The sequence below is a fragment of the Zonotrichia albicollis genome, chromosome 5 (genome assembly GCF_047830755.1).
Source record: "Zonotrichia albicollis isolate bZonAlb1 chromosome 5, bZonAlb1.hap1, whole genome shotgun sequence".
Taxonomy (NCBI): Eukaryota; Metazoa; Chordata; class Aves; order Passeriformes; family Passerellidae; genus Zonotrichia; species Zonotrichia albicollis.
In genome coordinates this window covers 18,753,404-18,767,966 of record NC_133823.1, presented here as the reverse complement: position 1 = coordinate 18,767,966, position 14,563 = coordinate 18,753,404, and the positions used below count along the sequence as shown (strand labels likewise).

At 38.9% G+C, this 14,563-nt stretch overlaps 1 protein-coding gene across 6 annotated transcripts in view; it reads right to left on the bottom strand.

The window, feature by feature from the left end:
* Window positions 1–14,563, bottom strand: part of BMPR1B (bone morphogenetic protein receptor type 1B) — a 231,235-nt gene that overhangs the window by 171,057 nt on the left and 45,615 nt on the right. The window contains exon 1 of one of the 6 annotated variants that reach the window (XM_074540944.1): window positions 726–1,052. The exons of 4 other annotated variants lie outside the window; for them this stretch is intronic. The gene's annotated coding sequence lies outside the window, so the exon portion shown is untranslated. Of the gene's footprint in view, window positions 1–725; window positions 1,053–14,563 lie in introns of those variants that run through there. One more of the 6 variants, XM_074540940.1, reaches the window with a different exon arrangement.

The window sequence follows — 14,563 nt, the reverse complement described above, 5'->3', positions numbered from 1 at the left end:
TGGACAGTTTGATGGCTTTCAAAGGCAGAAGCAGTAGTCTCTGCTTTTCTGTCTCAAACAGAAAAAAGTTAACTATGTCTGACGTTGAAGACCAGCACAAGATTTCAAAACGCAGCTATGGATATACATGAAGAGCAGGAAGAAGTACTGAAAGGAGGCAAGAAGCTTTTCACTGGATTAAATATCACTGGGCTGCAGATCTATGATGTATAATATGATAGTGAGCATCACACATACAAGGACACAGATTTAACAGCTCTAAGAAACTTTCAGACTTAAAGAAACTCCAGTCTTGCTGTACAAATTTGTTACTCAACCAGTGAGAATACTGAACAGAGCATTCTCTCAAGGCCTACAGTTTAATTTTTGCTGTCTCTTGTAACTTTGGTAAGCAAGTTTCAAACTCTCAGCTCCAGTATTTTGTTAGTATCCAAGCTCATACCTTTCCACTCTATTCTTTCAAATGATAATTCGTAGCCAGCACCCACACATTTCCTTTGAGAACTCTAGCTATTACAGGCATGTAGCAATTACTCCTTCTTTGTTGGCTGTGAAAGAAAATAACCAAAACAAGAAAGCTACATCTATGTTAACCAAACCAATAACATGAAAACATGCAGCTATGTTTGGGAGCTCATTAGCAAAAAGCACAGACATACAGACATTCCCCTGCACAAAACCTCTTTCAGCAGCGTCAGATATAGAATACTTTCTGCATTTGTCACCTTTCAGGTCTGAGTTTCCAGCACGCTTCTTGTTATATGCAATTAGCCCCATGCCAAGGTTTGGTACATTTCATAATAAATCCCTGACCACATTTGCTTCGGGCTTGGCAGCTCTGGAAAGGCTCTATTCATCAGGGCAGCAGTGAGCCACAGGACTCACCACACAACTCACTCGCAGAATTCCAGCACGCTACGCTTTTCATCAAGCCATCCCCTCCCTCCTCCTCTCCAACAGCCTGACATATGACTGTGATTAAGTAGGATATGAAAAAGCTCCAATCCATTTTTCTCTTTTTCATCTCTTTTCACCTCTTTTCCCTTCAGACAACACAGACACACACCTTCCCCACTCAGGAAAACCCTGCCTTCCCTCCCCAGGCTGCATGGTAGATAGGAATCCTTTTTCTTTTTTTTTTTTTTTTTTTCCCATTGCCTGTATTTGAAACAGTAACCATCTATTACTTTCAGGAAGGCTGTGTCTCCTTCTCAGGTTTCTCCAGCTTTGGAGCATTACCCTCCCAGCACAGCAGCACATGAAGCTGGCTCTCAGCTGGGAGCACTCTCCGAGAGGCACCTGAGAAGAACAGAACAGCAGCAAGAGCAACCACTGGCAACTGGGCCATCTGTTCATGAACAATGCAAATGAAAAACCCTCCCATTTCCAACATTCAGCCAGCTCCAACGACAAAGAAGGAGCTGGGAGAGACACCATGGAAGCATGCATGCCACAGAGGGTGTGAGTGGCATGTTTTGTGTAACATGGAGTTCTCTCCATCACACACAGACTGGATTCCTCTCTTCACTGTGCTGCAGAACAGCCTTGTTGGCAACACTGGGATGACCCATTTCCCCAAAAACCCATGCAGAAGAAAGCAGAGCTCTGGATAAAGAGGCTCCATCATGCTTAGTAGCAATGTTATAACTAGGCCTGAAATAGGCTTTTCTTTTATCTAAGAAAGGGTGAAGGACTTTAGTTAACTCAGAATTATCTCATCTTTCATAGAAGGGCATGCAAATTGTTACACCAGTACATAGTTTGACTCGGGTAACCCATACAACAACTTCCAGCAGTGCCAGATCACCCTTGCCTGTGTTACCACCCTCCTTTCATCTCCAGGGACACATTCTCAAAGCTTCATTTCTTTCTCAGCAGCTCTTGTACTTTCTTAAGGAGCTGCCACAGGAATAAGTGGGACACTGCTGAGCTGCAAAACCTCTATTGTACACTTCTGACAGGCAAAAAATGGACAAAATGACATTAAAAGGGTATAAAGTAAGTTCAAAAAAAAGCGGCATCTCAGGGGTTACAGCCAGGAACCAAGATACAGCATGGAAAAGGTGAGGCTGTAGTAACAGGCCAGGTTTTCTGCAGGTCTGATTTCTCCTGAGGTCCCTCCTTTCAGGATCCATTCTCTCCAGAGAACTCTCCCTCTGCCAGAAATCTGTTCACTCCAAAGCCTGAATACAAATTACAACACCCCCTTTTAACACAAAGCATAAAGGCATGCCACAGCTAACTACACCCAATGGCAAAAACTAATAAGAAATTAAAAGAGAAATTATACCAGGAGTTTATCTAATCCTATCTTTTCCTTGTTAACCTACCCTTTACCTTGCCAAAACACTAAACTAAACGTGCATCCTAATTTTATGTCATTCCCTGGGTTGCCTGGAGCTGCTGAATACCAGAATCCATAGTGAGATATCCTCACAATTCTTTTTCTTCTTAATTCATCTTTTACTGAATCCAGTACTCTAAAGCCCGTACAGTAACTGCCTATGGCATAATGAAGTCAGAAAATACTCATCATCAAACTGCATCAGCCTCAGAATGTGTCTGACTCATCCAAAGACAAGTCAAGCTTCCCTGAGATTTTTATAGTTATGTAGCTTGTGCTTAATGTCATTTATAAGGGCTGAGCCCACCTCCTGCTCAAGCAGTGCTTGTGTGTGCATCCCAGCTGCACTCCCTCCAACAAGGGCACAGTTTCATTCACAGGTTTTGGAGCAGCTGATCATGCAGTATCACACCGTGTTTCCAAGGTTCCTGTTTACCTCAACACATGGCACTGCTGTAACAGGATCAAAAGCTGGAATAGCTGAAACATTATTTAATAAAAAACTATGCTAAATTTACACTTTACCTTGAAAGATCCTTCAGGAGTTTTTACAAAGCTCTCTCACGATCATTTCACGACTGTGTACACAGAGCCCTGGGACAGAGGAGCACTTAGGCATCCCCAAAAGCCCTTTGCAAGTACAGAAGTGTGTATATGAAGTTTTACCAAGTCACTAAAGTTATCCAGCACACATTGGCTGTCCCTTTGTTAATAAAAGTGAGAAAAGCTGGAATTAGAGTTTCTGCAATGTGCTCTTCTCACCAACCATTAGTCTTGCTTCTAAGTTTAGCAAACCTTTCACAGACAGCAGAGAAGTATAGATGTTTAACCTGAGTACAAATGGTACCAGCTCTACTCAGAGGCAAAAGAAAGTCCAGTCCATGTTTTTACAAATACATACACTTAACTTTAATCTAAGCACTATTTACAAAAATGCATGCAGACATAAAAGAGCATAATAAATTAATAGCTCACGAGAGGCAATGATGACTAATGAGAGATCTTACTCTCCTTTCCAAAGCCCTGGCCCAAGGGAACACAGCAGATAAAATTACCTAAGTTGACTTTCTATGTTTCTGTTAAGGCAAAACTTTGGTGTATTCTGAACTGTCTGTGTGATGTTTCCCAGCTGGGAGACATAAGCTTTCCTAAACAATTCAGGGCTTTAACGTGACCTTAACACCGTCATCTTCTTTCATACAGCCAGGGGATATGCTTGTTAGTTTATATGGGGTTTATCTTATTCATCAAATTCTGCTGCCTGAGCACTGATATTGCCTACTTGTGGCCATACAGTCTCTGCAAGAACCTCTCCAGTAATCTGACTCCGGCCCATGGTCAGCAGTCAGTAAAACTCTAAGGAAGCAGTTGTGCCAAACCCTTCTTGGGCAATTACTACGTGATTGAAAAGGTCCCAGCAACGCAAATGTGCTCTATAAATCCTTTTAATTCTGCACACTTGCCCTGCATTTCTTTGATGAAAATTGTCACCAGTGGATGTTGGGTGCTGCCAAATTGTTACATGTAAGCAATGCATTACCTGAGTCAGAGCTGAAAGTTGAGAGGCAAAGCAAGATGGTGCTCTGAAATTCCTGACACGTCTGCAGCTGCATGCAAATGTCAGCTCCTGACAGATTATTTTCAGTGTAGTTATTGACATAAACAGTACAGATAGCGTGTTATAAAATCAAGAAGTGAAAATGTCGTTTCTTCTTTAACCTAGGAAAACCCGACTGGCATTCACCAGAGCTCTTCACATCCCACATCTCGTGTTGCAGGGATCACTTACAGAAATCTGCATAGGCTTTTCTATTCCCTTTATCCTGGACTGTAATGTGATTATACATGGAAGAGCAGCATGTGTGCACATGCACTTGCAACTGAAACAACCTCCTCTCACATTTTTTTTTCCTCCCCTAAATTACCTTTTCCAACACCTTTCCCAGGTGATCGTCCCATTTCTTAGGACTGAACTGTGCATTTTTATTACCCTGCATTCCTCTTTAACCAACTTTCAACAATTCTGTGTCTACCAAAAGCCCAGATGTTGACCAGACTTTGGAAATATTAACAAATATCTCAAAGGGCACATGTCTTGACCCTTTATTGATAAGATTTCCCCATGTGAAACACTATCATCTGCTCTGATGGTGCAGTTCCACAAGCATTTACTCCAACAAGGCCATGACTCCCTGTCCCACAGCAAGTTTTATGGCATTTCTGCCATTTCCCTTGCTCATATTCCTGAGCCAGGTTCACCATAGCACCAGTTGTGCTGATAAAGAGGAGAAGTATCATGCTTGAATAAGTTCCTCTTGCATAATTTTATCTTAATAGTGTGAATCCTGTTTATGAAAAATGTTTACGTCATGGCATGGAAAACCACAATTTTGTGTAGGAGGGCAGACTGGGGGAAGGGAGAGGAGAAAACATCCTGTCATGGAAAATTCTCCCTCAGCAGAAGGGGCAAAAAAAATCTCCACAAATTATACCCTGGCAAATACTAGCTTCCATAAAATAGCCCAGTTTACTCCAGTATAGTTCAAATATTTAATAACAATTAATTATTAATATGCAGTATTAATAATTGCAATATGTGGTTCAATGGGATGGTAAGTGCAGATTGTGGATACTCAGTAGCTCAGAAAGCAGTGAAAGCTCATGGCAAAAAAAAAAAAAAAGGTTACCATTAACAGGTATCAAACCATTCTGCTGATGTAAATAACTTTTAATTCCTTTTCTTTTTTTAAAAGTAATTTTATCTCAGTAGATTTTATGCCAGATCAGGTATCATCCTTCTTCCTGCAGCTGGTAGAAGGCAGCTATAAATACATCATTGTGTGCTCTGCCAGGCTGACAAATACTGAGCAAGTTCTCACATCTGACCTGGTTCAAATGCACAGGGCTGCAGGGCACAGATGCAGTAACAAGTATTGATGAGCACAGCCTCACAAGGTAACAGGCACTTTGGACTCTCCAGAACACCCAGGGCTCAGGCACCAATATTTGAGATCAACACGGTGACCTCCACAGCATATTGTTTCTTATTTAAATATATGTAAATGAACAATGTTTCTAATCACTACTGAAATTAAAAAAAAATAAAACTTTACCACACACAATGAAAATATTTTGGCAAATTTTAAAGTCTTAGATCTGTTGGGAAGCTCTCAATTCGCTTCACTGGGGTATGGATTGGACCTTTTATCTCTTACCTGCAGCTGATTCAACTAGCTTAGACTGACAAAATCCTGCCAACTTTACCATGTCACTTCATAATAAACTGGTTTTTTTAACTGAACCTAACTGAAAGACTGAGCTTGTGATGACTGCTTGCAATTACATTTTCATTTCCCTTCGTTGACTATGCACATAAGTGCTGTAAATCTCTGTATTTTAAATGAGGTCTTCAAGGGTAATTTTGGCAGCCAAAGAGAAGTAGGCATCATGTTTGAAGTATTGAAGGATCCTTTTTTTTAATCTTTTGGACTCAGATCAGTCTCAAACAAATTCACTGCTCACCTATCTCAGATGACATTTTAATTGCAGCTTTTAACTACACGTACAATAATGGAGGAAAACTGGGTATAAAGTTCTTAGAGTGTACATTCAGATTGAGGACCTTTACTGTGAATTTGGTATGCACTGCTGAACTTTGGAATATATAAATATATTTCAATGCAACTAGGAAAAAAAACTGCCTTTAAATTAAACTTTCTGGATGTCAGAGGATTTTTTAAACTTCATTTAAAACCAAAATGTAATTTCATAATTTGTGGAGTTATGCAAAAAATTTCCTAAATCTTCATATCTCCCACTGCTTTTTGTTTAGGTTTTTTTTGCATTCTTTCAAATGAGTGTGAGTGCGCATATATATATATATATATATATATATATATATATATATTTATATGCCCAGAGCTAGAAAATGTCAAAGGTCTACCTGGATGTTTTTATTTACTTATTTTACTTTCAGGTATCAAAAAATTTCTTTTTTTCAAGTCAATACTGCGATCCTCATAAAAGGAGTTCTCTAGGTGGTCTTCATATGCAAAGTGTCAATTACAACATTTACATATGTGAAAACGTTTTAAAGGCATAGAACGGTGCAAAAAAGGAAAGTAGAAGTCTCACAATTCACATCTATATGAAACAAAAAAAAGGAATGTCTACTTGCTGCCCTGAGGCTCTTTCCACACAGTACCACATTTGGTAAGGTCCTTTCTTTTCTTGTGTAGCACTAGGGTTCAGATCAATTCTTCACATGGGTATAAATGCCAGAGATGTATGTGGAATAACAGTACTCAAAGGTTTCATGTGTTTGTTGGTGTTTTAGATATGTATACTTTAAAATCAAAAATAACATTGCTGTGGAAACCTTGAGAGTGAAATCGGCTTCTTTCAACTTACTTTCTCAAAGTGACACTTTCTGTTGTTGCAGCTTTGCAATATTAATTGCTTAGCTTCTTTCTTCTGGTGAATGATATTTATAACAAACATAACTAGCTCAATGCAGCTGAAAGCCATTAAAGTTTAAAAAAAGTAGGAATCACCCATTCCATCTGCTTTTCATAACAAAGGGATACAAAGAACCATATTGAACATTCATTCCTGTTTCTCGATATTCCCAAAAGAAAAGCCCAACATACAACCTCAAAATGTGCAACATGTCTTAGAGGCATAAAAAAAGGAAATTGAAATTAAGTAGGAAAACACACACTGCAAATAACGTACAGACAATTAAATATGTAAATAAAATATTAGATTATTGAAAATTCCTGTAATTAAAAATTACAGGAAGCAAACATTTACTCAACTTTCATAACTACTTGAAATCAAATACCAATTTGAAGATTGGTCAATCAAAGCCATTTGAGGATTTTGATGTTTGAGTATCAAGAAATATCTTTGTCAGATGGAAGTGTCAAAACAGTGCATTAACACATTACGTTAATTACAAAACAGTACACTAAAAACTTCACAGAAGAGCAGCGTGTCCTACGTATTGCTGTAAAAACTGAAAGGCAAAACTTTTTAATGATGAAAACTCCAAAAACACATTTCTAGCATACAGCTATGAAAACAGAAAGAAAAACTGCCCAGTAACATTAGGGGAGAACGCAACCAGAGGTGCTCAACCACCCACTGCCATCAGCTGGTGCCTTTTCTGCTGGCCCTGGCGGGACATAAATGGGGACAGACCACAGGTAACCCCTTGCTGCACAAAGGTTTCCAGCTTTGGAGGCAAATCCTGAAACCTGCACTTAGTAATTGAAAAAACACATTTTCTGATGGAAAATGCCAATATGAAAGCATACCTATTAGAGCAGAAAGCAGTGAGAGCAATGCCTTGTACACTGACCGCAGAGAAGGGCTTGGAATTACAGTTTTAGACTGTGCTGGAAAGCTGATTACCAGTACTAAAACACTGCAGAAGGCATGCACAAAGTGATTTCATGCAGAAATCTGACAAAACTACACATAATTCCTTTCCTCAAGCCACTAACATCTCAGGGTAATATTTCTTCGCTCAACTTAAAAATCTGATTTTTCACTGAAGTTATGAGTCTGGTATATTTAACAAAATCAATAACCACATGGTGTTAAAAAGTTAACTAGAATTCAATGAAAAGCTCCAACTGCATTTTAAGATATTCCATAAAGCCTAAAAACTCCTTATATCTCTGTGACTTCTCTAGACTGAAAAACTAAAATAAATATTCTAGGTACTTATTCCTTAACAAAATACTCACATCTCATTTATATTAGAAATTTTATGGAAATTGCCAAAAAGATCTAAAAGAACCATTTACTACAATCTTTTTATAATTCAGATTCCTTTGACTTCCCAACCATACCATCCTAATTTGCACAGGGCTTGAAATTTTAAAAGCTAATGAGAAGTTATAGTCCTAAATCCTACTGCCTCTATTGAAAAATTGGTGCTTGAATTTTGAAGACTTTTTGAAAATCCAGAAATAGAGACTTATGTATTAACTCCAGCAGCATTACGCTTCAGATGCTGAACAACTTCTTGCAGAAGCAGGACAATCTGAACCTAAAGCATGATACATTGCCTGATGAAGGATTAGTTTTGTGGTCCTAACAATTTAGGATGGGACATGTAAAAAGTCCAGCTGCTACCCTGCTGTATATGAGAATTTTACAGAAAAGTTCAGAAAAAGCTTTAAATCTGCTCTATATAAAATAAATATCTCCCCACCACCCCCAGGTTGATTCTTGTGTCAAAAAAAGAGTACAAAGTACTGCTTAGAAAGAAGCAAATACAGATTTATTTAAACAACACCTTAAAGAAGCAAAGCAGGCTACAGCTCACCTTTGATAGCACATTACAGCATTCTAAAGGGGTTTGTTTCATCTTTCTAGTCACAGAAGCAAAAAGACTAAGTAGTCTTTGTGAGTTTAGTGCAATAAAGCTTTCTGCTCTCAGGAAGTCCAGGGTTCCTGAGAGCAGTTTTCCAGCCCTAAATTGCATTGTTATTATTCACACTATTTTACAGAAATTATAACATCATATCATGTATTTTGTAAGGCCCAAAGACTGTGGGGCACTTCTTTCATTGTCAAATATCTTTTTCCTTCTGGGTTGTACCAAAAATAAATTCCAGACACCTGGTGAGAGTCATGACATTTGTGAACTTGCTCATTAACTGCTCAGAACGTCACCATTTTTAGCCTCCTTTTTAAGGACTTGTATACAAGCTCATGTTACAATCTGGATTTTAACATATTTGTATAGCGTGTCCCTTCTCCATGGCATATTTGTACCCTGTGAGCAGTTCCTTCTTCAAGCTACTGAAGGGGTATCCCTGTCTCTTCAGAATGAACAATCCATTGAGTTTTAGGATTAAAAAAAATTCTTTTAAATCCCGTTCTCAATTCAGTGTCAGGATCAGTTCTTCCTCTAGCAGCATATGAAACAAGCATGATTGTGTTCTTCATTTCTCAAGGCTGAACAACTGAGGTTTTTCCTGGAATTTAAACTAAATTAATGACTAATACCACCATAAACAAAACAACTCTTCCACCCCCCAGTTCTTTGGTATTACTCTTTAAGGACAGTCATAAAGCTGCAAAGAAAGAGACAGAACACTCGATGGCTTTTAAACAAATGCTACCACATTTTAAACATGTGCATGTTTGCCAAAGCTCTAAGCCTCTATTGCTCAAACCACTTGTGGTTTCTCAGCACTTCTTTTTTGAATGATTGTGTCTTTATAAAATAAACATGTTTGAGACTAAATTACTTGTGTGTCTCTTGGGAATAATTATAAAATTAGCTCGTTCTAATTTACACTTGTGGGTTTTAAAAACATAGCCAAATAGCATAGTGAGTCTCCTGGTGAAACCAAAGCCTGGCATGTCAAACATGGTTTAAATCACACACATGGACTTTGATTTTCTCAGTGCAGCAGTCTGATCTCTACAGCAGGCTTAGTCCTTTAGTTTTGACTTCTAATTCTCCAAGTAAGTATTCCTTTTGTAGGTCTCCAGAGACATTAATTCAGCATGCCAACAGGTTGTGCAGTACATAACACAAGTAATTCAACTCCAGGCACAGAGCTGTGATTTTCAAAATGTACTATCTCCATGTGTGGTTTCAGTAGTTCGCAATATGTTGTTCATCCATGACACATAGAAGAGCTTTGGTTGCTCAGTATCTCAGTGTCTCAAACACAATGGACAGATGTGCTACAGCTCCAACCACATTACCTAGGAACATATTTAAGGTCCATTTAAAACTATTCAGGGGAGCAACACCTGATCTATTTTTGCTGTTTCCCTCGGTCCCACTGATTTCAGTGATCTAAATTATGTTTTTCCCAGGAAGAGAAATTATCACATTATCACAATGCCTCTGTTGTACTGTCCTGGGACAACACATTACACTTTTGTACATTAGGCAGTCACAGCAGCAGCTAATAGCTTCCAGGGAACTGCAATGACCAACTTATTTCCAAAGTGCTTTCTGCTATTCTACTAGACAACACTGGTTGATGTAGTCAGTATTTTCATACTAATATGCCAGGATTCAGTTAAAATAGTCTCAGTCAGCTACTGGCAACTCTGGAAAAATTAAAATCTTATTCAGCTTCCTCCTCTTTTACTCTGGACTCGCCACACAACACATTTTCAACAGTGGATTTACAGCTCCATGAATCCACAAGATGTACATTTGTGACGAAAATTTTTCATCTCATTTCATACCACAAGTTTGTTTTCACTATCAGTGGATAGAACTTGTTTGGCATCTCACAGTTTGCCTTTTTATCCAAGGCCAAGGGAGACGCAAATTGTACTTTCTGTACCAAGATAAGGTGGGTTTAGTTTCTGTGTTTACATCCTGCTTTTTATCCCTTGAGGCTGCAAAGTTTATGTTACTCTGGCCTTGCCACCACTGTTTAACCTTATTTTCATCTTTTCATAAATACCTGAATAAGTCTTTTTTTAATCACATCATAACTAATACTTTAACCAGCAGGTTATCCATGAAGAGTCTGTGGTGTCAGACTTCTTTCCCATTTCTCAAGCACTGTAAGTTGGAGACTTTTGAGTAGTTTTTTTTCTACCTCTTCTCCCTCTGCATTATAAATATATATCTCAATAGAATCTGACTCCCAGTCTGATCCAAACTTCAGTCTAGCTGGTAAATCATACCATCAACCCCTTCACTCCCTTTTCCTCTTCTATTGAAAAAAAAAGCTTCCTGCACATCTTCCTGCCTTCCACAATATATGCCTATATATGAATACGTGTATATTTATTTACAGAATATTTATATATGTGTCTATTGAATAAATCCATATATGTGCATATTCCCACACACATTTAGGTGGCTGTGGCAGGGTGCAAAGCACTACACTCTACACTGCCACTTTTTAACATCCTGCACGGCACATTTTTCCCAGTGCGTTCTCAGGGGGCGATTCTTTCTCTAACCCAATAAAAAAGTCAATAGTAAACATTGTATTTAACAGCCTGAACTGCACATGGGGTATTTTACCAGCATGGTTTTCAAGTGCACTTGAGTTTACCTTCTGGCTATTCTGAAGAATGAGTAACTTGCTCCACTCTGTTCAGCAACATGCACTCCACCCCCAAACTCCCTCTTTTAGACTGATCACCTTTTAGAAACAAAAGAAAATGAGCCACTATGTGAGAAAGAGATGCATTCCCCAGCATTAAGGTTTTAGTCACCTTCCTGAGCTGAAAATGGCCTACCAGTAATCTAGAATAGACTGTTTTCTTAGAATATTGAACAGGAAAGATAACAAAATGTCCCCTTGCATAAATTTCTACACAAATCAGCCTTGCCCTGTTGATATTTGTTCAAAATTATAACATGAACCTATAAACTGAATCATGAGAACAGTTCCTGAAAGATAGTTCCCAGACACAAAACATCACACACTTCATAGTCTCTGTGACTCCACTTGCAGCTTTATACACCACTGAAAACATAAATACCTCTCAATTCTCCTCCTTCAGTGGAAGAATAACAATAAATCTTTGCAACTGTAGTTACTGGCTGTTTCAGAGGCCTGCCTTAGGATGTGGATAATTAGGTTACAATCAATTAGTGGAAATATCCAAAATAAACAAGTCAAGACAACATCCAACTTCCTGGAAAGTTAAGCTCCCCCAGCAAACCAAACATTTCAGGAGTATTAAAGCTCAGTTCTTATTTTAGGAAAACAGCAATGCTATTTTCCCTGCTTCATTTACAATATTATGCTTATTCCTGCACTTTGTTTCCAAAGACATCACAAAGCAGGTCAAGCTCCTTTGAGGCAAATATTATTTCTGAGGACAGCATTTGCTTTCTGACACAGCTCTCTCTTCAGGGAGAAGACTGACCGGAACATGCATGTGTTCAATTATAAACCAGACAAGTATGGAGAGTGCCACTCTCCCAAGGGGTTTTTGATTTAAGGCTCAGGGAGAAAAGAATTAGGAAGAAGTGGGGAGGATTGTTGGCCTGAACTTGAACTATGTTCTGGTGAAAAAAATTACACAGCTCATCATAACTGGGAGGGAAGACACAGGAAAAGCTGAAGGGCAGCTTCTGGCCTTCCACTCCCAAGCATCTGAGTGTTCCCAGTCTGAGCGGGCAGCCTGCTGGCACATATTTAAGCAAACTTTTAAAGCATTTCTCCTACTCTCACAGCCAATTTACAGACATGACTATCTGTGTATAATACAGAAGTGTATCATGCTGAAAATAAAGCTAAATTAATACTCAAGGGCATTCTGGACCAGACTTCAGGTGGGAGCAGGGAACAGCTAACATGTTTTCCCTTCATGAAGCCTGCAGCCATTGCAGAAGTATTTAAGCTGAAGTAGTAATTATGATATGGGGAAGCATCACAACTTAACAACTACAACTAACTTTCCATGGCACTGTTAGCTGATCCTGCCCGTACAGCTCAGATTCCTCCCATAGCTACACACAATCAGCACTTCACACAGCCAGAAACTGAATCTGCCACTGATTATGTTTGGGAATTTCTGTCATTAAATGCAATCCTTAAATCCTGCTGGACACTGGTAAATTTAAGTGCGAACTCCAAGCGCTTCCACTCCCACAAAGAAACAAAAAGCAAGCAAAGTGCTGCTGCTCTGTTTGTGCAGCCACGGGGAGAACACACCACAGAGACTCCAGATATACTGATTTTCTTTCTAAATAGAGAAAGAAAGCAGCAAGTTCAATCCAGCCTATGTATATCTATATATAAAGATATGTCTATATAAATAAATATACACATATATATATATCTGTGTATCTGAGCACTTTTAATGGATGTACAAGAAACATGGAGCAACCTCTAAGAAGCCGTAACTTCTGCTCAAGGTTCAGAAAATACAAGAGTACCCTGTTCACCAGAGAACTGTGCTTTACCCAGGCAACTGATTATCATCAGGATGGGAAGAAAAGTATATGACTGTAACCAGCAAGTTATCACTGTAGGTGCTAATAAATATTTAAGCTCATGTTCTTTTTTGCATTTATTTATTACTTTACAGGAGTTCCCCAGTGTAGGAAAGAAGGGGGAAAAAAAGAAAGAAAAAAGAAATCATATTCAATTAGACCCTAACACACTAAATTTTCATTTCCTTGAACATGGGTTTTCCCAGAATGAGATTAAACTCAGGCCACATTAATTTATCAGTAAATTATTATTAATATATTTTCATGTATGTTAACATAGCAATTTTTCACCCTGCATCTTTAGCTGTTTAACATATTCCTTCACTGGGAGTCTACAAGTCCTTCAATAAAATATCACTTCAGCAGGAAATTTTTTTCTCCCTTTATGATTGATTGAGAATTCTTCCAACAACAGTTTAACCTGTGAAATTATACATGCTGAGTAAATTTGAAAATCACAGAACACAAGTTGTCTTTTTTCCAAACTATTCAACTTTCAAGAAGTAGACTTATGCTGTGCTGTTCCTGATAGCCTAAATATCAACATACAACTGGAGTCTTCAAGTCTTCACTCTACCATCCTGGTAAATTCATTGCTGAACAAGTCAAAAGTGGATCTGCAGATGCAATTACTGATTAGGCAGTAATTGGCTTGGTTAAAGGACATTACCACCTTCAATGAGAGCCTGCAGCCTCTGTCACAGCATAAATTAGAAATGACCATGTATGAATTCCAGCCCCTTGGAACAGAAATTGTGGTAGATAGGTCAGGCATTCGGAAGATCTCGCGATGTTACGGGAAGACAGGGCCCCTGTTCCCTTGGATAAGAAAATTAACATAGGAATGCAGCCCCCTAAACCAGATGCCAGTAATTTTCCATTTACCCAGTAAGTTTCCATCCCTTACTAACCATAGATGGTAAAGACAGACTCCTTTGATGTAGAGAAGCCCCTTAGACAATAAAACCCCACGAGAAGAGATAATAAAGGTCTTTGACTGTCCACCACTTTGGTGTCTGCGTGTTTCTTAGGCCTGAGTGGCCCTGGAGAATGGGTCGCCGTGCTGTCTCTTGAAACCAGGTCGCCTGCCTTGTATCAGAAGGCAACAGAAATTGAGCCACACCTCTGCTCTCTACCTGCATTGCATGAAGGTCACACAGATGGCCACTGCTAAACCAGACCAACATCACAACTAGCAGTTGTCACATCAAACCCACCCCCACTTTCCAAAATTTGCCAAATGGAAATAAGGAAAGAGAGTCCTAAGT